We start from the raw sequence: 24,742 nt of genomic DNA, 5'->3' as shown, positions 1-24,742 counted from the left end.
GGAGAAATGACAGGGAGCTGCTGGTTGGTTTTTCTTGATGCTAAAACATATGTTGTTGTGTCATGTCCTAAACAGAAAACTGAAGCATCCCTTTCAAATTCTCAGCACCACTGACACTTCCAACAAGTGCTTTCGTATTGGTTTTGGTCTTATCTGTTTCTAACAGACAGCCTCATGCCTTGGAAATTTGACCTGAAATAAAAATTCAGCCCCAAGTATCTGCTGTCAATTGCGCAGAAAATAGGAGATGACAGCAAAGTCACTTCTGCATGCTGAATTAGATCTCTTTCCAACATCTTCTAATGTCATTATTAGCACTCAAATACACTGTGTCAAAATGTGTCTGTGTAGGAAGAGGGACTGGGCAACATCGAGTTTCCCTCTTAGTCAATTTGACAAGCTGTTTTTAATACATACCTCTGCATAGGAAATTACTTAGGAAACGCGCCCAGCCCGTCACAGAGATTTGTAGATGAAGGCATTCAAAATGGACATCCACAGTCAATCCAATTACAATTAGCTACTTCCAAATTTAGGGCAGGGCAATCATGAATCTGGCCTTATGGAATCTATAATCCAAAGAAGTCAACTCAACTTGGAAATTCTCTGAATTCAATGCCTCAGAAATGATCGATAATTTTGATTTGAATTTTTCACAATGGTTTCATCAAGGGGACAGTTGTCCTTTCCCATGCAAACTTGTCCTATGTCTATATGCTAAACTAATGGGACTAATTTTATAATTAGCCAATATCCTTCATCTATTATAGGCATATTGCATATGTTGTGATAGGTGAGTGAACTTTCAGTTTTCACTAAATTTCCCCTACCTCATCCCCAAAGCTCTACTTGAAATAGGTTGATAAGAAGTAAACATAATGAAATTAGCTGACACATAATATATTACATGGCTTCCATACAAGATAACAAGATTCGTTCTCATGACTTAGGAAATCTAGGATAAATGGATGGAAACATGAAATCAATGGAATAAGATGCCATATGAAATGGGATAGTCTCACTTTCCCTCAGAATCTTAGGCAGGTATAATAGTTTATTTCAAGAAGAAATAAGTTTCCTGTTGTACAAACCAGTCAATTGTTTGGGTGCTCAGGAATGGATTGAACATCAGCGATGGTTCTGTTAATTGAATTCAAATGCCCCTTCTTCAAACCCTGGAGATCTATGATTCAGTTATTCTTTGATTCAAAATAAATCAAAATAAATCAATCAAAATTCAAAATAAATTCAAAATAAATCAAGCAAAGTACTTGTGCCATTTCCAAAATCCCAGAGAAGACATTCTGAAACTATAGTTAATTAAGAACTATATGCCTTGGTATGTGCCTGACACTTGCTTGAAATAATAAAATCATACCTGATGACTCCTTTTCAAACTGTCTCTGATGTCCTCAGCTCTTGGCTTCTCGCCTTTCATCCACTCTTTACTGTTTGTGCATGCTATTGGTCCTGACACCTAGTGCTTGTTCCTTGATATTAACCTTAGCTCCCACTCTTGGTGACAGCATGAGCTCACTTCCTGAAGTATGTCTTCTGCTGGCTTCCTTGGGTAAATATACCAATGAATCCATTCTAGTGGCCAGGAATTAACCTCACTACAGTTTGTACAAGGCCAGTGCTTCTTCTAGACCCGTGAACTGGACATCAGCATAAAAACTTATATACTCTGGTTTATACAAAATGCATTATAGCAATAATATGTTTAATAGATATAAAGACAATTTTAAAATAAAAATAATCCTTCAAATAGCATATATTCTATTAAGCTCTGATGTACACCTATGGAAATTCTGATGATGGTCAGCATCATCCTTTATCTTCCTCTCTCTTTCTGGCTTCCCTTTACCCAAATACTCTACACACATACATGCACGTGTGTGCGCGCGCACACACACACACACACACACACACACACACACACACATTATCTAGTAAGAATTCTCAGTCCCAAAAGATTTGATTAGCTAGAGAATACAACAGCTCTCCATGTAACAGGAGATTCTCAAAACAAGCCTCATGATTGACCTTTGCCCAGGCACTTGTTAGGAGAAGTAGGAGGGGACAGTTAAGTCAGATACTCATGAAATTATGAAGAAATTTTCAGTTACCATTGGGCCAGTTATCCAGATGACATTCGGGAGGCCAGATCTGAACAAACCTGTAGAAGGAGTCTCCTGTGGCTTCTACTGGAGACAACAGAACTTCTCTAACAGAAGCTGACTATTGCATAGGCTTGGGAAGAAGAGGTACATTTATTGAATATTTATTATGTGCCACCAGTGCCCTGGACATATGTATATACTCTCCTTTATTTATTTCCATCTCACTATGCCTTATAAGTGAGGTATAATCATCCTATTGTTATAGATCAAAGAAAGTATAAAGTCCTATAACTCTTCCCCATTGCTCCTTAGTTGCTCAGAATTCTTTCCTCCCCTCCCTTCTTCACCCATCCTCCCAAATTGAAGGTGTCAGATTTTCTACTCTCCCTTAACATAAGAGAGAAGAGTGATACTAGGTCACATTGGTATATGGCAGGAAGTGTATATGGGTTTTACCTATAAACATGGGGAGTGCAGTAAGAGAATAAACATAGCCAGGGGGAAAAGCTGGAATTGGAGCAAGAATCTATGGTTCCCAGATGGTGTCTGAAAAGGAGAGTCTGAGATGAGCATTGAGAGCTGAACTGGCAGAAAAAGATCATGGAGGCAAGAGAAAAGATTTGCAGATTAGAATGATTAAAATGATCATTGGTCCAGCCAGATTCTGGAAATGGAGACATCACATTTGGCTTTCACAGCACAATTGTGGTCCTAGCCCTTGTTTGGTTTCACTCTGAATGTATGGAGGCACGACAAACAGACCCTGTCATCTTTCAGTAGTTACATCCTCTCCAAAGATTCCCAAAGCCCTCCCTGGTCCTGTGGCCCAGGCAATTAGTTACTGCATCCTTGGTGTTGGAGCATCCCTTTGTAACTCTCTGTATCAGCACTTACTTCACTACATTGTGATTGCACATACCTGTCTAAATTCAGAGCTCCTGCTTATATGAACTATGTCTTAACCTCATTCATAATCCTGAAGATTGAATATCAAATGCTCAATGAACAGTGGTTGAATGAAGGGATGTGTGAATGAAGGAACTTTAGACTTAGTCCTTAAACATGGTGCATCTTACTGGCTTCTCAGTAACATTACACTTCTTCAATTCTTAGATGTATCTTCAGGTTATACACCTTAACATTTTTGAAATTAGGATGTTTTTGACAAAGGGATATATACCTTAATGTAACAGGTTCTCTAGCTCCCTCCCTTCCATGCACAGACTGTTATTAAAATGGCGGTATGCCTTCTGTATGTTAGAATCAAGGAAATAGAGGGTATATTTTTATGAGTGGAGGAAAGCTTCTCAGAGGTGCCAAGTTTTATTCCAAAGAACTATCTGTTTTAACAGTGGAGTCCTTGGACCTTGTAACAGCTGGGAGGATCTAGCCTGAGATCTTCCAAATCCCATTGCCCTACCGCCTGCCTACAGCATGCTGACGCTGTCGGAGAACTTCCAGCAAGAGTTGCTTTTGCTCCCAGCCCTCAAGCATGCTCTGGGGAGAATCCTCTCCTGTGCGTCTTGCAAGCAAGGAGTAAGAAACAGTACAAAGCTGCTGGAAAGTAAGCTACTCAACCACTGGCTAAAGGTCATTGGTATAAATACTAAATAGGAAGCATGCAGATACCACTTCTGACTTCCTAGTCTTCTGTCTGTGCTGTTATCACGACAATAGCACTTTCCTTTCCTGCATAACAGTGTTGTTAATGTGCCTCATCTTCCTGTCCAAGCTTGTTTTCTTAAGGGCTGGGACCATGCCTGCCTAATACATTTTTACAGCATTGTCAAGTAATTATTAGAATAGCAGGTAATGTTAGAGTGCTTGTTACATATGAAAACACTGTGCTATGACTCTGCATGTTTTATTTCAATTAACTTAGTAAATCTTTACACAACCTGATTATTATGTCCATTTTATATATGAAAAAAAACTGTAATTTGGGGAGGTTGAATATCTCACTCCATGTTGCAAAGCTAGTTAAGTGACAGATTAGAGACACAAATTCAGGTCTGACCGATTCAACACCCTCACATTATTGTAAGGAATTTTTCTGTGTTTGTTTTGAGAGAGAGAAAGGAAGAGAGTGAGTGGGGAGTCAGGGAGAGGGGCAGAGGGAGGCTCCACACTCTGCCCCTGGCCCGACGTGGGTCTCGATCCCACAGCCATGAGACCATGACTAGAGCCGAAATCAAGATTCGTACATTCAACTGACTGAGCAAACCCAGGTCCCCCTATAAGGTGTTTTAATTCAAGTTTATGCTGTAAAGTTATACCCTGAATATTCCTCTGTCTTAAAGTCCAAGGTGATTTGCTATCATGTTTTGTAAGCATCTTTCAATATAGTTAATATAAGACTTTATTCAAAAATATTAGATGAAGGGAGAACATATGAGGCATTACCTCTGTGAAGAAAAGTTGAATTCCCAACACACGTTTTAGGGGTAGATGGGGCCATAGAGAGCAGTAAGACCAATTCTTGTCATCTTTGCAAATTATAAAAACACAAACCAAACATTCCCTAGTCAAATAGTAAGTTAGTGGAAGAGACAGCCAGGCATAATGTCATCTCCCTAACTTTTTATCTAAAAGATAACTTGGTTTTGACTCTGGAATCTTATTGTTTCCATGTATAGAAACCTTTCAGTTCAATGCAAAAATATCTCTGTGCTCTGATTTTGTAATGCTAAAAATAAATAGTGGTTACAAATGACTGCGTAGTCATCACAAACTTTTAGTGGTTGCAAATCATTTAGGAAGTGTAAAATGCAATTAAAAGACGAACTAATCACAATAAAGCCCATCTTTCACATGTTAGGAGTGCTAGGAGGAAATGTAAAAAAATAATGGAAAAGTTTAAGTTGAGAGGATCTGATGAAATTATCTTGGAAAATGCTTGACTTATTTTAATTCTAACAACGATAATGATATAGTGAGCTGGGAGCATGACGTCATCCTAGGAACGGGCCATCTGTGCTGTGACCTTGCCAATATGGAGGTTTCGACATTTTTCCATCCCCTAACTGCAAAGGACACTGTCTTGATTGCTCATTAGTGTTATCCCATCTGACATTATTTTGGTCTGGGGCCCTCACATTTTTTTAAATTTTTTAAAATGTTTTTATTCTTTTTTGAGAGAGAGGGCATGAGTGGGGGAGGGACAGAGAAAGAGGGGGGCAGAGGTTCTGAAGAGGGTCTGTGCTGACAGCAGCGAGCCCAACACGGGGCTCGAACTCCCGAACTAGGAGATCATGACCTGAGCTGGAGTTGGATGCTCAACCAGCTGAGCCACCCAGGCGCCCCATGGACCCTCAAATCTCAGATGACTCCTTCATTCCCCGCTAGCATAGAAGACACTATCCCTCTCTTGGCCCTGGGATGCAATGTCTTCCCTGGTGGACCTTTTATTGACCCTTGTAGGTGTGTTTTCCTATGTACTTTGCTTCTTTCCTGAACCCTGTTGCTCTGGCTTTTGTCCTGGCTGTTTTCTCTACCTGACACACCTTTTCAAGAAATGTTAGCCATCAGTGGTTAGCTGTATTTTATGCTCACCTAAAACCCACCCTGGCTATTAAGTCATCTAAACTTCCTCAGCTGGAATTAATTTCTCACTCTACAATACACCTTTATACTTTCATTAGAGTACTTTATACTATTATTTTTGTTTATAGATGCTACTCTGTAATACTAGTGAATATTTCATTATTTTTTTTGACCCTCTGACTATGCCCAAAGGGGTGTGTGTGTGTGTGTGTGTGTGTGTGTATTTTAAGTAGGTGCTCTTTATATGTCTGTTTTATTGAATAAAATGATCTTTGTGAAATTTTACATCCTCAGCAACCAAAAAAAGCTTTTTCAACACTCAGATTGTTTGAGTATCACCTCTTGACTCTACCCTTTTAAGCAAGCCTCAGCCCAGAAGGATCTCTAAATTTATTATCATTTTATAGCAAGCTCTCACCAGCTCAGATGGTCTACAATTGGAACTGAATATGGTATTTTCTAACTGTCTCTTTGCCATGTCCCTTTATTGAACAGATAAGACATTCCTGCCCCAACAAATCTCTGCTTGGTAACCCAGAGGCCACTGTACCTCCTGGAGACTGGTTGCCTCCTCTGCTCCCATAGAGAGGGCTTATTTGATGTTTGGACCAAGATATTATGAAGACAAGACTAAATTCTTTTATTCCACAAATATTTCTCAAATGCCAATAAGTTTTAGGCACTCAGAGGAATACAGAGAGATGATACAGACCCTGGCTGTCTCTGAATATGTTGAAGAGGAGGTCAGACTTTGTAGTGAGGTGGACAGAGTTCAAATCTTAGCTCTGCTGCCTACTGTGAGTCCTTAGGTGTACAGAAATGATATCCACGTAGGGAGAACTCTCAGTGCACAAGCAACGTAGTGACATGCACTCTTTGGCCCTGTTGTATGGCCACCATTTGTTACTATTGTCAGTTATGTAAATATTGTTAAGTGGCTCAAAGTAAGAGATTGTGTATTTTACAATGTTATGTTCTCCATGGAAAATGGCAAAGTCTCTGGCATGAAGTGAGTGCTTTAAACAAAGTTTGTTGACTGAACGGACCAATTGTCAAAATATGAGATAAGAACAGTAAATGCTGAGGAAATTCAAAGAAAGGTTGTTTGCCATGGCTGGAGGGAAGGAAGGTAGTGAAGGCCTTGTATAGGTAAATAGTGTGAATGGGATTGAGTCCAGGAGAGGGAAGAGAACAGGTAACAAGCTTCTTGGCGTGCAAAAATTGTGTCTGTCTGGCTCACTGTATGTCCCCAGCTTTTAGCATACTTTCTAAAGGTCGTAGGCATCTCATAAATGTTGGTTGTATGAGTGAATGGCTTCTATGTATAGGAAATATTATCAATAATAATAAGGATTGACCACAGTATGTATTAAGAAAAAGTGAGATGGGGAGGCAGTCAGGTGACCGACAGACAGGCCATGGGGAGATGAGGCCAGCAAGGTAAAAAGGAAGTAGATGTTGGGGATCCTTGAGTATCAAACTGAGTTTGAGGCATATGTATGTAAGGGTATTAAATGCATAACTGGAAAAGATAAACTAGGACATTAGGTCAGGAGGTGATGAGGAATGGGCTGAGTCGTGGCAGAATAGAAAGGAATGATGAATAGATTCAGTGGCTGATGGGATAGGAAGGATAGGAGGAAAGTCCAGCAAGACTTTAATGTGTGACCCTTTGACCCTGAGAGAATGGTGATGCCCTGGGAATGCAGGATGTGAGAGCCTGTGATGATTTATGAGGAGGCACAATGTGGCCTTTTTTGCATGTCACGTCTGAGCTGATGAGGGGGCATCTAGGACATTTGTCATCTTAACCACTATTTTTCAAGGGCCACTATGTTTGGGGCTGTCATGGGGATACACCGCTAACATCACAGAAAAAAATTATTTTATTTTTGATCACTGAAATAGTCCCTAAAGAGCAAAGGCAAAGAAAGAAAAAATAAAAATACTATTTCCAACTTCATTATTCTAACTTTTCTGCCACAATTCTACTACACCAATCCATGACCCCTTACTGCAAATATAAGTAAAAATCCCAAATACTGGGGCACTGGGTAGCTCAGTCAGTTAAGCATCTGACTTCAGATCAGGTCATGATCTCCTGCATGGTTCATGGGTTCGAGCCCCACGTCGGGCTCTGTGCTGACAGCTCAGAGCCTGGAGCCTGCTTCAGATTCTGTCTCCATCTCTCTGCCCCTCCCCTGCTTGCGCTCTGTCTCTCTATCTCTCTCTCTCAAATATAAAATAAAACATAAAAAAAAAATTTTTAATCCCAAGTACTTAAAAAAATCAGGAATGAAGTTTCTCCCACTATTGCTGGTTCCTTCTCTAGAATTGTTCCATGTAGGCCCATAGCATGGCTAAAATGTTGAGATGGTAAAATAAATTTCATTGTTCAGTAAACTGTAGACCAAGGGTCCAATGAGAGTCAGGCAGTAGTTGTTCTCAAGGGGCAAGCTGTCATGTAGACTCCCTGGCCAGAACTCTGGAAAATCAGTCCTGCTTATCTAACAGAGCCAGAGTTCCCAGCCAGTCTGGAATGACCAGAGCTAATGCATCATATGTGTGCTGAGATCACAGGAGTCCTCAGGACATTGGGGCAGGACTGAGAGTAGCCAAAAGTGGGGGTGCAGGAGGTATAGAAAACCAAAAAGAGAATCACTTGCTCTGTGGATCTTGCTCTGAAAGTCTGAGACATGCTTGATTTGACAAAAAGAAAAAAAAGTTTTTGAAAAGTGCCCGTATCCGTCAGGTACCTCTAAAGCTCTTATACATCAAGACCTTCCTTGGATATCTTTTAATAAATTAACTGTTTTTCACATTGTTTAACGTCACCAGTATTTCTGGGCCTACTGAAAAGGATGATCCCAATGCCTTTTTCCCTCAGTAAAAACATAGTGATTGAAAAACTTTTCATTCAGACAGAGGAGATCAGGAAGAGAATACGACTCAGATATGAAATGCAGTTTAGTTAACATTTCCCTTATCCACATGTGTGGATTTAGGATAGCCTCTCTAATCTTATATAAATGATCTTTTAAGATTTAATTTCCTTTTTCTTGTTTAAATATGTATCAAACCCTACAATGGACTTACCATAAAAATAAATCAAGCTACATAATGTCAGAAAATAACACTTTATGCATATGAAGTTCTAGTGCCATGGAAATAGTAATATAAACCCTCAGTGTAATGCCTGTTTTATCAGCCCAGTGAGATTTAAAATCATGACCTTCTTTTACCTGAAGCATTCAGAATTCTTTGGCATACTGAGCCAGTGGGCTGGCTCTGTAATCTGTCCTGACAATGGGTGAACCACCTTAATTCTGTGAGCCTTAAATTTTTTTAAAAAATTTTTTAAATGTTTTATTCATTTTCTGAGAGAGAGAGAGAGAGAGAGAGAGAGAAAGGGCAGGGGAAGGGCAGAGAGAGAGAGAGAGAGAGAGAGAGAGAGAGACACAGAATGAAAAGCAGTCTCCACGGCCGGGAGCCTGATGTGGGGCTGGAACTCAGGAACCATGAGATCATGACCTGAACTATAGTCAGACATTTAACTGACTGAGCTACCCAGGCCCGCCTCTGAGCTGTAGTTTCAACATCAATATGAAATGGGAGAAATGCACATTTGGGTGGCTTGTTGAGAGGGTGAGATGCAACAATGTTAATACATTTCTTGACACAAGGGCTGGCAGCATGTTGGAAGTACTCAAAAACAGTAGCATTAACAAATTAATTTGAAAAGACCTTTTCATCCATTAAAACTTGTTATACTTGAATAGATGGGGCAGTGGAATTTTAATTTTAACAATCCCCTCACATTTTAAAATTTAGCAAAACACATCAGTGTGAAAATTACGTGTTTCTTTTGAGTTCAATGAATGAGAAACAAATTTCTCACCAGGAAGTTGTCTATAAAACTTTCAGTGATTACTAAAGCATCCATACACGTCACGACAAAACATTTCCACTGTGAAATAAACTGCCATCAGAGGTAGTTGGACCTCAGCCTTCATAGGAACTCGGTTGTTTTGTTTTGTTGTTTTGTTTGGGTTTGTATAGAGTTCTGTCTACAATAGTAGATGTGAGTTTGCTGCAGAAGTCAAAATAGACCATGTTACAAGAACCTTAATGGGAGGCATAAGTGTTGGTAACACTATGTGATCTATATCTCAAAAAACAAATTAACACCACACGCTTTCAGGACATATAGACAGAGATCAATGAAAAGATGTTCTTGCAAATGGAATATTGAAAGGCAAGCAATCGTACACTTCTGCCTTCAGCATCTTTCCATTGAAAAGCAAGTTTCAGTAGAGCAGAGGCTGCTTTTTCTTTCTGTTTTCCTCTTAACGTGGAGCTAGTTCAACTTTCAGGTATCACACGAACCTCTCTTGAAAAGCTCGCCGTTAGGAATTATACCCTGTGAATACAGTGATTTTATAAAGGGGGGATTTGTCTACAGCCCAAATCGGAAAGAAACACTTAATCTCAACCTATGCATACATACACCACGTACTAGGGGGTTCTGGGGGGCCGCTGCTGTTCCATCCACAGACAAATGGGATGTAGTATTGAGCTTAGGTGGATGGCAGTGGGGGAAAGAGGGCTGAGAGAAGACAGAGGTTCCTGCTTCGTATATATTTTTTTTTTTTGAAGCACCATCATGCTACGAAGGGGGCCATGCTTCAAATCAGTTCATTATAAGTATTTGTATCCTTTTCCTGTCATTTGAAGAGACATTATGCAATTTAGAAAATTCATGGTGATGTTCTGTTTTCATCGGAGCTCAATGCTGCACCCCACGCCTGCTTTGTTGTTGAAAACAGGGTCTCCTCACAGCAGCTTCTGGATCTGCGGCAGGTGCAGTGGCCAAATATTAGAAAATCTGGAAAGCAAGAAGAGTCAGGAAATGGATAGGCGTAGTGATAGGGATGATCTCTCCCACAGTGAGATGTGTCTCAGGTCTGACTTATTGGTCTATTCTATTAGTAGAAATATGTGTTCCTGTGAAACGAAAAAATTTTGAACCACCATCCAATTAGTTTAAAAAGAAAAAAAAGAAAAGAAAAACTCTATTGGATAAATTGGTAAGTCACACTTCTCTAAAAATCCAATTGCCTTTTGATTGGTTTTCTGGTAATTGTCATTAGGTAATCAGAGGCTTTCAGCACATTTTTTCCTCTTGTCAAACACAAAACAAAACTACAGAATGAAAGCAGCCATTACAAGCAGCTTCAGGTTTTCCTAAAGCCAGTTATAATTAAAGGGTTTGTAGCTGCTGTTATTTTGCTCGGGTCATTACCAACATGGTCAATTTTATGGGTCCCCCAGATTTTTTTCCTGATTGTCAGGATAAAAGTTCATTTGTGGTACCTCTAAGTGATAGGTCTTCAGAAGAAAAAAAGTCTATGAATCAAATGAAACTCAATCTGTATTGTGCTCAGCATGACAACTCTCCCTTTCCTTATCAAATCTCTCCTTGAACACATCTGTCCTTGGGGCATTGTCCTATTTTCTCTCACTCTCCGATCAGCCAACATCAAACGTATCTTTAATTACAGCAGATAATTATAGAAACTATTTTTTTTTCTGGTTCTAGACACCATTCACATTTTCCAACTTAGGAGGGCTCTAATTTGAAAGTCCCCCAATGACACTTTATTATTTGAGTCCAGAGATGGTGCCTTTGATATATTCTCTGACTATGAAGGGGAGACTCATCTTTCCATTTTATGGATGCATGCACTTTTGACTCCATTGATATCAACCTGGGTGAGGTCTGTAAATGTACTGTTAGATTTTTTTTTTTTTTGTCCCCAGAAAAATAATAAGCATGAGCAGAGAAATCAGTTAATTGCTTAAATCCCCCAGCAGGATGTTAGACATGAAGCAATGGTGTTTCCAACTTCGGAGTTAAGTTCTGCACTTTCCAGTGATGAGTTTGAAGTGATAACGGGAGATGAAAAGAGGCTTTGTGATTACCGGGATAAAGTGCTAATCTGTACCACAGAACCTGCTGCAGCCATCCCTAACATTTACTCTGAAATGCTTTCAGCTTTTAAATCCACCCTCCAAAATTAGTAGGGGGTTAAAGTAGAACCCATTGGGAGGTTACATTTATTTAATATTCAGTTCTTTCTTGGATGAAATATTGCAGTCTATCCTCATAGGTATTTGTCAAACCATTAGAGTAATGGTTTATAGCTATTAAATGAAATTGCAGTTCTGTTTGTAAGTTCCATTTACACAGGATAAGCAAAGTGCCTTCATTTAGATTTAAAATACCTGAAATCTTAGCTGCAGCACATGAAGATTATGTAGACAGTTAACTAATTCATCACCGTGGTGTGGACACATCACAGATAAACCTGCTCCAGGTGTCTAGGGCACACAAAAGCACACCCTGAGTCACGCTGTCATATACTGTGCCATTCATTTTTTCGGGACTGGGAGGCCTGGCACTGGTTGATTTTTTTTTTTTTCTTTTTGGAACAGCTTACATTCTTTTGTTTTTAGAATCAAATGAAAAGGGTGCTTTTAATCATTGTTTCCAGCTCAGAAATATTTGATGTAGTTTCCTCTGATAATAAATGGAGAAAATGCTTAGAGTTAAAACAAAGCTTTCCTCAGAAACCTTCCACGTGCCTTTTCCCCCATGCTTTTCACTTTATAAGCAATTTGTGCAGACACTGCTGAGTACAAAGGAACTGAGATAAATCAAGTCTTTAGAACTTGACCCCTTTCACTAGGTGATGAGTCTGATTGCTTTCAATAGAAGAGACACTCTTATATTCAAATGATTAATTACCAAAACTCACATTTTGGGTTGGAAGGGATCCTCCAGACCCTGCCCCTTCCTCCAGAGAGTAAGCTAACACTATGCTAATGGCTTCCTACTTTACAGTGCCAGCTCCCGATGGATTCTCGTCAGCGTGCCCCACTTCTATTCGATACTTGATGCGCACGGATGCACACACACATAGAACTATCCTCGCGGGTCCTATGTTGCAATGTGGCATGAAGTGTCTTGGCCAGATGCACCTGGGTGTGAGTGAGACAAAGGTCCCCAAAAGATCCCCAAAGGTCCCCCAAAGGTCCCCAAAGATTCCCGTAGGAGGTGGTACCCCTCCAAAGGATAGGTTTGGTTTGAAGACTTGCCTTGAGCCTGGCCAAACTCCCTTACACCTGTGCGGTAGTCTGAGATTCCCCTGCCCAGTCCTTCCTTCCCCTCCTTCTTCAGGCCTCAGAGGAGCTCTCCCTGCCTTCCCCCGCTTCCTCCCCTCCAACCCTCACAGGGATACGCCCCAATTACTCTCTTGTTCATTTAATCCCCTCTTGGTGTCAGCTTCTCAGAAGACCTAACACAACAACGAAAACTTCGGAGTCTTTCCATGCACCAGACATCAAGCTACGTGCTTTATTTTGATTTCTCATATAACCCTCTTGATGACAATGAAGGAGATGCTCTTGGCGCTCTCTTTAGTCTATAGATGATGCAGTGGACATTCAGAGAGTTTCCCACGTCACACAAGTTGCAGGAAACAAAACTGGGATTTGTGGACAGAGGTTTTCAACCCACTGTTCTGAATTACTCTACGAGCTTGTTAAATTTCTTAACTTTGATGGGACTGGTAGAAACCAGAAAAACTCATTTTAAAGTTGGAGGCAATTTTTTTTCTTACGAAGAATACTTTCTTTGTCCTGAGAAAACCACTTAAAAGTCTGATTTAGTAACCTATATGTATATGAATATAATGCAATTCATACTTATTCTAGGAGAAAACTCTGTAACAATTAACTAGAACATGGGTACTCTTAGACCAAGAAACTAAGTGTTTTGTTTGGTAATACTTATTATTAGAAAACTAGTCATGTAAGGATGGCCTGTCCTGAAAGTCTAACATTCATGGCTGCTGGGAAGGGCAAGAAAGTTGTTCAATTTCCATTTTCAGACATCTCACTGAGGCTGGCTTCCTCTCTCTTTTCCTTCTCGCTCTCTCTCTCTCTCTCTCTCTCTCTCTGACACACACACACACACACACACACACACACACACACACATTCACAGTTTCCTGGAGATAGACTAGGACACCCGACGTGCAGCCCGAGCTGGGTAGAGGACATCCCAGCTACAGTAATAACTACTACCATCCATTCAAAGCCTGTCCTGCATCAGGCACTGAATTCAGTGCTTTGCCCACATTAAATATGCAGCATAGCATTTAATCCTTTCAGCAGTTGCTATAAGGTTAGTACTTTTATTGGCATCCCAGTGTCAACATTTATGAAGCCAAGGCTTAAAAATTTTGAATAATTTACTTAAGGTCATACAACCAGTAAGAGGCAAATAGCAGGACTCAAAACCAGGTCTCACTGTTGCTGGTCTCCAGCTTAATCACTGGGAGATACTTCAGCTAGAATTCAGACTCCCAGAGACTCACCTCTGCTCAAGCAACACATTTCGGAAATTCTGTACTCAAGGAACCCAAGCAGTCTTTTAATAACCTCGTCCCAAATGAGAAAGGAATCATATACGACAGAGTTTTCCCAAATGGTTTATACCATGCCAAACAATGGCCCTCTGTGTTTTAAAAGTGCAAGAAATTTTTAGAAACACTGACATTTCAATACAGTTTAATAAAATGCAGTTCTGTTATGCATGCCACTCAAACTTCAGTGTGTTAGAGGAACCACCTAATGGGCTTGTTAAAATACAGATTTCTGGATCTCAGGCATGGCTTTTCTGATTCAGTAAATCACAGAATTTCCATTTATAACAAGTTCCCAGGTAATGCTAAGGCTGCTGGCCCAGGGAACTTAGTTTAAAAACCACTGAAGGTCCCCCTTTTTCTTCCCTCATACCTAGGGTTTAATGTTAGGAAAATGACAAACTAGCTCAGATTCCTGAACCAATGAGAATGATAAGGCACCAGTTAATGGAACAAAAACCCAGAGCTGTGACAACAGTACACAGTGGGACTAGGACCCCAGATTATCACGCCCTCAACTCTGTCCAAGAAAATTCTGCCAAAGAGAGATCATAGGGGCTCAAAGCAGTGCAACCCTAACTCTGGGGCAGGGTGGGGCTTGCATCTATAAAAATGATGCTTCGCACATGTAAAACAGTGAGATAAAAAGAAAGGTGCACTCAGAAAGCAACCTGTGGTCATTTTATTCTCTTTGCCTCGAGGAGATTTCAGTCATGTCCCAAAGATTCTCTGGACATTCTTGACCATGAAGATGTCCTCTGGACACATGAATCTCCAGGATGTCTACTGATAATTAAATTACCAAGTTCCATGTAATATTCCATGCTCTGTACTGCATTTCGATTTCAAGCTTCTCCCATTTCCCCGGCTCACGTCTGTTTCACATTGGAAACCTATAGTGGAGGAGGGGGGCACTCTATTTCTCCATCTAACGTTCTATTCCTCTTCTCCCACTTGGTTGGTGGCCAGTGGCATCCCCAGGGTGGAAGGGGTCATGGAGGAAGGAGAAAAATGCTGTGGAGGAAATCTCACTTCACTGACATGAGTGTAATCTGTGTTGGTTTCCTTGGACCCTTGCGGATTTGAAGTCCTCTCTCCGGCATGCTCAGGTGGAACACGTGATGTGGGAAGCATCCCCCTGCTTTGGCCCTCTGCCCATGACCACCCCTCAGCCTCTGCACCTGAACAGAACATAGCAGCCTGTGTTGGTTGGCTGAGGTTCCTTCAATCCTTGCAGAAGCACTCTTGGGCTTCATTTTTAAATGCCCCTAAACAGACATTTTTGCTACAGATTACTTATCTGGTCCCTGGGAAACAGAAACTCATGACCTGTCAGGGGAAAGCGGTCCCTTCTCAAACGTAGCCCCCTGCTCTGCTGCCAGAGGTCACTTTAGCTGGTCTCCAATCTATAGATTTTTTTTCAGGTTTGAATCAAATATACCAGGCTCCCTGATTCTAAGAACCATTTATAAAGCTCTCTAAGTAATGTCTTTGAATTCTTTTTTTTTTTTTTTTTTCACTCCGGACTTAGACAGAAAAAGGGATATTTAACCACAGTGTTACACAGCCATACAAATCGAAGTTGGCTTCTAGGCTACTACAAAAGCCCTCCCTTTGCTAAACTGACAAAATTACCTTTAAGTCACGGTCAGTGAAGCCATCCTTGAAGTACCTCACTAAGACGACAGGTGTGAGAGGACATAGCAGTGTAGCAGATGGAATCTCTAAGACAAAGGGACACAATGATATTCTAGAGTTTTCTCCTGAGGGACTAATGCTATCCTGAAATATCAAGTAAGTGTGGAAAACAACAGTTTCTTATTCTACAGTATTAAAGCAATTTTACTTTTCTTGGGTGGCTGTGGAACAATCTTAATAAATAATATAGTTTCCTTGGGTTTTAAAGAATCAGGGATACAAACTAGACAGCAGGTAGAATAGACAGTTATCTTCCTCATGAAAGCCAGCTAAACACACAGTTTACCCCTTCCCCCTTGCAAAATTCCAGTGAAATCACAGAATAGATATGAAAATAAAATCCAAAACAGCACTGGACAGCTAAGGAATAAGTGGAGTGGAGGGAGTAAAGCTGCCAGAAATACAAATAGTGAGGGATTCGTAGAAGATATAAGAAATAAAATAAATGGGAACAAACTGACAATAGAAACAACATAGAAAGAGAGGATGATAAAAGGCAGCCAGAGAACCATGTGAATATTTCAAAGAATCCCTCTAGAATGGGCAGAGGAGTAATTATATCTGGTGGCTCTATCGAAAGGGTAGAACAATCCTGCCCTCGCACTCACCCATTCTCAGAATATCAGATCCTGTTCAGTTTTCCAAAGTAAGACCTCTGCCACCAAAGACTGTCAGAGAACGTTCTGTGACTGGAAATCAGTGTCCCCATTATGGCAACCATGAGGAAGAATCAGGGTGCCCCTGCACCCAAAAAACAAATTCCCATCGCACCCCACAGGAAATCCTACCAGGCAGCATGGCAACTCTTTTCCTAAATAAATTGTTGGTTCAAGAGGAAATAAAAACCAAAATATATTTAGAAGGCAATGACAATGATAGCACTACATGGCAACATCTATGGGGTGTTGCTGTGCCTTATCCTAACATCAGTACGTGCAATTTCTCCCGACTTAATGCTGGAGCTCGGTGTGTGTGTTTCTTTGACATAAAAATAACTTGGGTTCCAACTTTAGCCCTTAAGATGAGGCACCTCTACACATCATGGCACTTCACGTCGCCTTCACCACTGCGGGGTCCGTTTTTACCCCGGCACTCTTACAAACACTTCATTTATTTAGCTTGGACTGGGAACTTCCCATGCATCAGCTTGTTCTGCCCTTTTGAAGAGACTCTCTAAATTTATTTCTACTCCAAAATGTGCCTAAATGTGCTTTGATTATTTACTTCTCTCTGCCTTATTTCTCACCACAAGCTCTCTAACTATATTGAGTTATTTGCTATTTCCCAATTTATGCTTTTATTTATTTACTTTTTATTTCCCTATTATTTTCACATGGAAAATATATGTTCACTTTTCACAATACTGTTGGAGCATCATCCTTCCTGTGAAGCCTTTCTGGGATCCCTCAGAAGGAATTAGTAACTCCCTTTCCTGTGCTCCCATGTCTTTGTTCATCACCACAGTATGGCAGTACATACTTTTGCTTTTGTAATTATTCATGTGCCTGTGTTCTCTTTAAGCCCGGGGCTCCTTTTTGAGACTGAGGGAATCAAAATCAATTTTTTGGTACCACTAGCACCTAGCATAGTACGAAAGGTAGGTAGCCACCAACTTATGTAGAATGAATGAATGACTCTCCGGGTAGGAGACGGATATGCCCTGCCTACTTGACAGTAGAAATTACTAGCAAATAATGAAAATTGGTTGGAGAAAACTCAGATGCCTAGGGTCAAATCCACAGTATATTGGGAAGTCATTTCAGTATTTTAGTCAATGTAGAAGCTTGGTAATATGATTTCTTGTAGAAACATTTAAAATTAATTGGAAGAAAGAAAAGGCTAAAGGTTAAAGGGGTCAGTGAGGAGTAAAAAACAAAATTCGGAGTCCTTAAGAAAGGTGTGTAGGAAATCCCTTAGGATGATTAATAACCTCTGATAACCCTTCCTACCTCCTCCCAGAAGCTTCACAGGATACAATTACCTTTCTGCTGGTTCTACCTGGAATCTCTGAAATATCCACAGTTTTCCCAGGGGCCATCAGGTTTTGAAGTGTAGTAATGGCTTATAAAATAGTCTAAGAACAAGTTACTAAGTGTGAGCCTCCTCTTTGCTTTCAAGGTGGGTCTCCTTTCTCCATGATTTGTCCCAGACTACTCTTGACTCACCATCAGAATGATATTTATCGGGAACTCCCAGTAAATAGAGATGCTTCCCCCATTAACACAAATAATATTGCATTACTTTTCTCGAAAGATAATTACCTACCTGCTGCTCAACTTGTAGCAATGAGTTCATTGTTCTTTACCTAATTTCTAGACATTGACATTTGCAAAACACCTCTGGCTAACATAGTTTTTAAAAACTTGTAGGTGCTCAATAAATGTCTGTTGAATAAATGATTCATTAATATGTTTTAATGGTGTTGGATGGTCTCAAATTTCAGTTTAAAGTATTCTGAATTACACACCCTAATTATTCTTAAAATAATTCATATACAATAAATACTGAACCTCTAAGAAACAATTGCTTCCAGCTGTAATAAACCAGTTCAATCAACGATTTTAAATTCTATTTTTTAAATACTCAAAAATCATTTATCTTACTCCATAGTCAAGTGAATTAGCAAGAACAGAAGTATCAAATATAGAGTCTCTAGTTGGCTAAAAATAGATTATTAAAATGTATATATTAAATGATTTTATGAACAAAATAATTCAATAATCTTTATCATCACCAAATATGCATTAACTTATAAAATATTCCTACACTAAAACCTTACATTTCTAAACACTTTAAGAGCCAGAATTTCTAGTTCATTGGCTATTCTAATTAATGGGAAAAAAAATCTATACCCACCCTATAACCAGTGGCCAGAACCATAACCACACTAGATTTTCAAAGAAAGAGAATAAAATACACTTACTCTTGGCTTAAAATAATTTGATTTGTGAATTCAGATTTTGCTTTAAGATATCATGGTACCTCAAATCTGTCAAGGTGAACTTTAGTTACTGAAGAATTGTATAAGAGAAAAACCTTGTTGTCTTAGTATTTCAGGATGAATATTTTATCAACTATTTATTAGACCAAGGAAGACTTCTCCCCAAATACAATCTGAGCAGCCAGGCTAAAATTTGAGAGCCAGAAATATGCATATTTGGGAACTTAAAAGAAAATGAAGTGATTGGGGATTTTTTTTTTAACATAAAAAATTAAAATGGTGGTGCATGTTCACAGGCACAAAGTGATTTTAGAAGATGCACTATATCTCTAACAACCTACACAGTAAAGTGATTTAACATGTGTAGTCAATAGCCTTCCCAGGGTCACCATCTTGCTAAAGTCAACTCTACTTGAGTCTGGTGTTTCTAATCTTATTTTCTTGGTATTTTCTGCCTGGTTCTATCTTCCTACTTCCCTGATTGGCTTTTATCTTCTTGACTCTTCTCCTACCAGGTGGTAAACAAATCCCTGCTGAGTGGTAAACAAACCTCAGGGCCAGGCAGGACCTCTGGGAATTGCAGCTGCCACAGTTATAAAAAGGAGCCTAAACTCTTAAAGAGATGAAGAACCTTTAAAGGAAGTAGAGAGCAAAGCCTTGTAGTTTTTCTACAGTTTTACCATTTGTACTAAAGGTGGCTGAAAAGAAGTCAATAAGAGAGAAAGATAGCTACAGGCAATGGAACATGGAGAAGAGCTATTCAAAGCAATGATCTTCAAAAATATTTTCTTTGAAAGAAATAACAAAGCCCTAAGTCAAATATTATTTTACTGGCAACCACTACATTTTCTGCTATTGTAATAATACTTTCTCACATTTCCATGGTGCCTTGAAGTTTACAAAGCTCTTTCCCATATGTTACCTCATTTGCTGAACCCAATATGCTCCAAACTGCCTTTGCAGCCTTCTCTCCAACTCTTCCTCTACCCAGCTCAGGGTCCTTGCCAGACCCTGCGTACTCCTGTCTTTGAAATGTTTGCTGTGGTCCACATCTTTATACAGTTCAAATTTCCTCCTTAAGTTGGCATACCCAAATCTTATTTGGCATCTAAGACCAGACTCAAAATATCACCTCCCCTGAAAAGCCTTCCCTGGTGACCCATTTGGAGGAATCTTCCCTTCCCTTCCTCTGTACGTTATGACAATGTCCATGCTTGTCAGTCAATAATAACCATGTTCTGTGTCTCATTAGATCCATTCTAATGAAATCTCCTACTATTTAATTTTTCCCCACTAGGTCTTTCCTCCTTAACTAAACTGTAATTCTCATGAAATCAGGTATGAGAACCTGAGCAGTTAATTTTGAACAAAGTGGGCCTGATAGGTTATGTTTGGTTGACTGTATTAGTCAGAATTTCTCTCCTAGTGCAGAGGAGTAGAAAATGGAGTGGATTCACGGACAATTGGTATCTACAAGGAATAGGGATCAAAATAGAGAGTTTGTGCATTCCTCTGTCACATCTGGTACTCTATCTACTTAATTATAAATTTCTTAAAGGTAGAGACCTTGTCATATTAATAGAATGTATTTCAATAAATTAAAGCAGAAATAAGAGAATTTAGAAGGAAGGAGGTCAACCAGTAATTAAGAAACCAGAGTAAATAGTGAGTATGCCAATAGTAAATACTGGGAAGATAGCCCTAAGTGACCAAGGGTGAGAAATTTTGGAAACAAAAAATGTAATCCTGTGTCAGGACAACTAATAAATGCTTACATCAAATCTCCAAACAGATGGCTTCTGACCTAAGTGGGAAGAACTCAGAAATCTAAGATTACATTGAATGACAGACAGTTAGGGTAGGAGGGATTGTAGGACTTCCATCCAGGATTGCTTATGATAATCATTTAGGTCATGGAACAGAATGGGCCAGGAAGCAGATTCTGCATCTTCTATTAATTGGAATTCACAGCAGAGTGAATTGCATACAGCAAGGGCTCAATAAATATTTACTCAACTGAGCTATTGAGACACACATGTTATTTCTGGGTGTGTGTGTGTGTGTGTGTGTGTGTGTGTGTTGCTTCTTGATTTTCTATTTATTCTAAGATTGACAGGTCAACCTGATCCAGGCAGGAAAAGCTTTTGTCCGTGTGAGGAGAGTTGAATTTGGGAAGCAGACACTACTCACCACATCCTACCCTCCCTGTATCACAATTCTTGAAAGTGTCATTTGCGGTTCTTCTTTCTCTAACTCACATGTGAGAAGGAATTCACCAAAGAATTCAACACTTCTGTTGTCTCTTTAATGACTGCTGGAGCCCCCATCACACTCTGATACTTGTGAAAATGTTGAGGCAAATATACTTGCATAAACTAAGTGGCAGTTTCATGTCAGCAGACCCATGGAGGATTTTGACCCTAGCAACCAATGTACTAAAAGCAACGAGTACATTTGCAAATTACCCCACAACAATTAGCAGGGTAGAACAAAAGAATATATATTTTTATCTCTCAAAGTTTCTATGGTACAGGAATCTGAGTGTGCCTTGGCTGAGTGTTCCTGGGTCCAGGTCTTTCAGGAGGTTAGTCATGATGTTGGCCAAGGCAGCAGTTATCAGAGGGTTTGACTGGAGCTGGAGGATCCACTTCTAAGATGTCTCACTCCCATGGCAGGTGCATTGGTGCTGGTTGTTGTAAGAGGCCTTACTCAGTTCATTGTCACACCAAACTTCCCACTGAGATACGAAGTATCCTCATGACATGGTAGGCGATCCAAGAGAAGAAGGCAAAAGTGGCAATGTCCTATATGTTCTGGCTTCAGAAGACACACACTGACACTTCTGCTGCATACTATCCATCACAAAGGCCAGACCTAATGCAATGGTGAGGGCTACACAGACATCAATACCAGGAAGGGAAGACCACTGGGGTCCATCTTGGAGGCTGGTTACTACACGTGTGATCTACATGGACAACCCAAACAACATCACCTTGTGACCTGATATAATTTTTGGAAACACTGAGAAAAAAAAATAGCATCAGATATATCTCTAAATAACCAATATAGTGCCATTATTATCTAAGATTCAGGAGTAAAGAATTTAAAACTTCTTAAAAAATTATTTGAGGAGCTGGACAAGGAGGTTTTCACCATAAAGTGTGATGGGAAACTGCCAGCCTCATTTATTTCACCATGAGAGCACCAAGAACTTTAGAGACCATTACAAACGATGGTTAAAACCAACACCAGTCCATCACAAAGCAGAGCAAACAGTATTCTGTGCTTTGTGCACCCTCGTTGGAAGAAATGCAAATCTCCCTCCTTTCCAAAAACGGAAATTTGAGATTCTTTAAGATAAATCCATATCTGTTAACAGAAAAAGATAATTAATTGAAATTGATTAAACTTTCAACAAAATTCTCCTCCATTATAAGGAACATTAGAGCGGAGATAGATTGAACCCAGAGTAAATCGGAATCCCAAGGGTTAAAAATATTTAGCATTCAATTGCTGGTTCACTTCTTGCCCTCTGATAACCAGGAACAAAATTGCTTTTCTGTTGCATAAAGTATCTTTCAAATTCAATTGCTTATCTCCTCATTCATTCAAGAAAGAGAGACCTCAGATTTACAGGAACCAGAGCCCATAATACAAATATAGTATATTAAACATACAGCAGACATCTTCTGAAAAATAACCAAAACACAGTCTATTGATTTTAACCTTCTATATCAAGGTATTCTCCAGTGGTCTCAACTGGATGCTGGCTATGAGAAATTCCAATTATTTGAATTTCTATATATAGGATAAGCATTTAGTTATCAACACACACCATAAAACATATTTTCATCTGTTATTAAAGCACTATTACTATGTGGAATTGAATGTATTTCTACTGTGAACTCAACTGCCAGTGAAGCGGATGAGGCAGCATTTTTTGTAGGAGATTCTCTCTGCAGACCTGTTTTATGAGCACTGTCCTGTAGCAACCTTTGGATTTGCTTTTGGATAAACAAAATAAAACCTCGTGGAGAGATTTTTGATATTCCTTCTTCTTTCCTCAGTCCCTTTTCACCTCCTCTTATATGCGATTATTCATTGCCTTGGTTTTAATGAACTGATTCGTTGTTGAAAATTGTCTTTTACAGTAATCACTGTGCCCAATGTCTGCAAGCTTGTACAAACCCTTCTCGTGCAGGACGATCCCTTACAGAATCCTGAGCTTACTTAATTTCAGCAAAATACCAAACAGTGGGGCTGAGATGTACATGACTTCTTATCGCACTGATTCCAATTTTGATTAAAACAAGTTTGCAGACTAGGAAATGGAGCCAAATTAAATGTATTTCTAGAATGGCATGGTAGTTGGTGATATCAGTGTTTGCTGGGATCTCCTAAAGAGCATCACTGCTCTTCATGGTCCAGAGACTAGCAGAATTGGAGTCGAATGGAGAGGAGAGATGAGGGAGAGAGCCAGAGGAGAGAGGAAAGCTGGTTTCATCAGGAAGGTTAAAAAAAATCTAATTCAGTATCCTCTTTATGCAAGAACCGAGCAGCTGGTTTCTGAGAAAGCATGGTGGGTTTCCCATGTGCTTCCATAGATGATTTACCCGTTACCGAGTGGCTGCGGAAGACCAAAGCAAAAACACTCTGGGCTTTATTAGGTTTTACTTTTGTTTCACTGTTAAAACTTTATAACTCTTGTGATTCATGGCAGATTGGAGAAGAGTAAGTAGAAATGCAGACAATAAAGTTTAAAAAGAATAAAATAAAAGTCATCCACAATCCCAGAATAACCATTATTAATAATCTGGTGCATGTTTGTTCAGGATTTTCTGTTCACATGTTATTTGTCTGGATGAAATCATGCTATCTATTCAGTTCCACGTTCTATATTGTTCACCGATAATTCACTATCACCTCCTCATTATATAACAGTTACAGGTCCCCCCACCCCCACCCGCTATCTGAAAGTAGAGCATTCCTGTGAAAACTTTTGTAAGCTGAAATGGTGTAAAGCAAAAAAAAAAAAAAAAAAAAAAGCAATTACCATTCATTTATACGGAAACATTTTTGAGAGTTCCCAGACCCCAAAAATAACCTCTCTTAGGCTTTTCTGATGCCTTAGGACACATCTTGCTAACAGAGGCAGAAAATAAATCGAGAGAAAGCACAGATGCTCACAGACACAGTTCCAAGCTCTGGCAGCTTGATGGGGAGATGCTGGGTGTAGTTCCCTGGGAGGGAGCTGGGCCGGGACACTGCACTGCTGGGGTGCTCACTGCCTCTGTAAGAGTTCACTGCAGAATGACTCGGGAATGTTCCTTTGCCTTTTGGCTGCTGCTGCTGCTGCTTCTTCTTCCTTTTTTTTGTAAAAGTAAAAATCCTCTTTTGGCTACCTTTTGGTTAGAGAAAAGTACTAATGTGGATCTTTGGTAAAAGTGAAGCATTGTAACGTGAACTTTCGAAAAGCAGGGAATACCTGTATTTAATATTTCCAGCTATGAAATAATTCATCATACAAATATGCCATAATTTTTTGACCATTTTGGTTTCATTAAATATTTTATCTTTAAATATGACGTCAACACCTCGATAAACAACTTTATGTTTACATTCTGGTCCATACTCCTCTAATTGTATTCCCAGAAAGGATTTCTAGATTAGGAATTTGTGACAGCAATTTATTTATGTAAAAACACTCTCCAAAAGATCATTCCTTCAACAAACAATGTACAGGAAGAGAATATGAAACCTAATCAAGCTCAAAAAAGCCTGTATCCAAAGTGTTGGTAAAATCCTCAGTGTACTTGCTTTTATCTTTTTATCCCCTTCTTTAATTCAAGTATATTCTACATATAGGGAAATGCTCTGGTTTTAAGTGTTATAGTTTGATGAGTCTTGACAAGTGAATATACCTGTAAACCATGCTCCTATGAATATAT

General features: G+C 39.6%; 1 long non-coding RNA gene across 1 annotated transcript in view; it reads left to right on the top strand.

Moving 5' to 3' along the window:
* Positions 1-24,742, top strand: part of LOC122241529 — a 531,327-nt gene that overhangs the window by 481,708 nt on the left and 24,877 nt on the right. The window lies entirely within an intron of this gene.

Source organism: Panthera tigris, chromosome C1 (genome assembly GCF_018350195.1).
Source record: "Panthera tigris isolate Pti1 chromosome C1, P.tigris_Pti1_mat1.1, whole genome shotgun sequence".
In the NCBI taxonomy this organism is placed as follows: domain Eukaryota; kingdom Metazoa; phylum Chordata; class Mammalia; order Carnivora; family Felidae; genus Panthera; species Panthera tigris.
This window is presented reverse-complemented; position numbering and strand designations above follow the sequence as displayed.